This window comes from Pinus tabuliformis, chromosome 7 (genome assembly GCF_031772625.1).
Source record: "Pinus tabuliformis cultivar Carrire ecotype Pingquan chromosome 7, CPIR1, whole genome shotgun sequence".
NCBI lineage: Eukaryota > Viridiplantae > Streptophyta > Pinopsida > Pinales > Pinaceae > Pinus > Pinus tabuliformis.
In genome coordinates this window covers 571,758,530-571,761,618 of record NC_142293.1, presented here as the reverse complement: position 1 = coordinate 571,761,618, position 3,089 = coordinate 571,758,530, and positions in this window count along the sequence as shown.

Sequence of the window (3,089 nt, the reverse complement as noted above, 5' to 3'; positions counted from 1 at the left end):
AAATGATGAATGTAATTAGCAGGAAATTGTCCATATAGAAAGCAACATTAAAGGGTTGAAAAATACAAAAAGAACTTCCATAACTTGAGTGATTCAAAGTAGAAAAGTAAGGAATTCCCAACATTGAGAGAATCTAATCCAAGACATAGATTTTGTTGAAAATAGTTGAGTACTCATATTAGTATAAAACCACACAATGTGCACTTTGAAGAACATTTCCAACATATTATTCATAAACTAAGAAGCTAATTTTAAGACCTCCAACTTTACTTTTTCTAACAACCAATCTATTAGACATTTGGAATCAAAAAATTTTAAACATCTTATATTTTTCAATTTTGCAAGATACAAAAGAGGCCAACAATAAATCAATTATGCTTTTGTATTTGTTCCCTTCTCTATATCAATTATAAACTAGAAATACTTGTTTCCTATCATTTTAATTATTTTTTCACCTCCACATATATCCCCTTGTGCAACACCATCAAAGAAACCCACTACATGGCATTGAGATAATCTAGGGAGATTGATCCTTCTTTGATTTTATCCTTTCTACTTCAGACTACATTCCCTTAAATGTGCTACAATCCTAGAGGTTTGAATAATTATATTAATACGTGAGTTTTTTAAGTTAACACTATTTCTTAATAACCACATTCCCCAAGCCACAAAGATTGGAAGGGAGCAATGTTTCTTGAACTTATCATTCGAACTATGAAGAGCATCCTTAAAGGAGATCTATTCTACCTTCTCTTTAAAGCATAAAAATTGTAATACTTAGTGCCATGCTTCTTGTATAATCTTGTGATAGACAAAACGATGATCCACCAATTCTTCATGGGTATTGCAAACGCTACAAAAATTAGGTCTCGATAAACCTATTTTCTAAAGGTTTTCCTAGGTTAGGCTTTTATTTTGCAAAACTAGACATGTGATACATTTCAACTTGCTTGGAATGTTTTGTCTCCAAATTGAATTGGTGCACCAAAAAACTCTCTATTCAACAACAGTGTGTGCTATGGATTCATAATCAAGTTTTTCTCTCACCTAGCCAAAAGAATTATCCTAGCTCCAGACAAGTGAATCATTTGTGTTAGATAATATGTTACCATCATTATATAAATCCTTTATGAAAATATTCCATTCCTCAACCAGATAACTAACTAAACCCAAATCAACATGAGCCATCCAGTAATGAATTAAGAAATGTGTGAACTCCATTTTATTGATATTGCTTAGAAAAAAGTAACCTTTAGAGTTTAGGATAAAAACTCTTGAGATAATGTATAGCAACTAGCTCCTCCTATAATGGGGTCCTTACCAAGAATCCCTTGTTTTCATCCCAAATTTCTAGGCTAACCAATTAAAGAGGAAATGAAAGGAGTCCATAAGGGCCTTTAAAGCAATAGAGCCTCTAGAAACGGGCTTAAAAATCATATTTCTAAGCTAATCAAATACAAATATATTTATGAGATAATTGGTCCTTATTACTCGATTCCATAAACTTTCACCAAAAAATCCTCTTGACAATTTTTTTAGAGTCAATGCCTTACCAAACCAAACCAAGGTCTTAAAGCCCCACCCTCCAAGCCTCTTTGGCCTGAATAATAATTCCTAGGTGACAAGGTGAATCCCCTCATTACGTTTCTTACTTGTCTGCAAAAAACTAAACATCCTTTTCCTTAATTTACTCAAAATTGATTTGAGAATCTTAGATAAAGACATCCATAAGACTAGAATATTTTGTAGTACACATTTTACTAATATCATCCTTCCTCCTAGTGATAACCAGTTATAACACCGTAAAGTTATATACCTCTCAACTTTTCCAAGTAGCCACATCTAGTCTTCTTTTTTATAACCATTTGGCTTAAGGTAGTGTTATGAAACCAGCTCACAAAAGGATAGAAAAGATAGATCAACGCCTTATAAATAAGCCTCTTCGAGGGGGAAACCTCTTTTACATTACACAAATGAAAAATTCTTAGATGATACAAATGACAAGACCTCCTTTCTAGATATAGGAGTCTAAGGGGTTATAATATAATCAAAGACGACATAACAATAATAATGTAAGGGCACAATAATAACAATATGGGGACTACATGGGCATAACAATATAATAAGGGGGTTGTACTAATAACAATAAGGGGTCACACTAGTAGTATAGGGACCTAACATGACCCTCTCCTTCAAAAAGTGTTGTCATCAACGCTTGAGTAGTTCTTGATGCTTCTGTATAAAATTCTTGACCTCCCATGTGGAATATTCAGTGGGTAAGTTCTTCCACTTGATGAGATACTCTGAAATTGATCAATTTTGTAGCTGTCAGGTTCTTGTTTCTGTGACTGCTCCAAGTTCCAATATGATTTTTCCTTCCTCGTCAAGTTCTCGCAATATTGTTTGAACTAGGATCTTCTGCAACTTTTGAATGAGTGGCCACACTTCTTCGTCCTTCTTCCATTCATCTCATGCTTCGTTTATCCAATCTGGTTGGATAATAGAAATAGCATAAAACAATGCTTCCACATCCTCATCCTTTCTTGAGAGTGCATCTGCAACAACATTTTGCTTCCCTTTTTTATAGATTATTTCAAATTCATAACCCAACATATTTGTGACCCATTTTTTATGTTCTTCTAAAGATAATCTTTGTTCTAAAAAGTATTTAAGACTATCATGATCCATTTTTACCTTGAAGTGTCTTCCCATTAGGTAAGGTTTCCATTTCCTAAGTGCATGTAGTATTGCCAACATTTCTTTCTCATAAATAGCTTGCTTGAGATGTAGCCGTAAAAATACCCAATCACCTACATCAAAACATCTTTCACTATGATGTTTATATGCCTATTGTTTCATTTGATTCTGCACCAAAGTGGTGTTATCCTTTAAAATTTGGAGAACTCGTTGTTGATGCTCGATGTGATCTTTAACTACTTGAATCTTTTTCTTCTTGATATGTCCTTCTATCTTGAGAGTTTGAGAGTGGTAATTTCTTCCAATGCATTACAAGATATGGTCGAATTAATTTCTTGATGCTCAATGTGATGTTTCACTTCTCAAACATTTTTATTCTTGATATGTCCTTC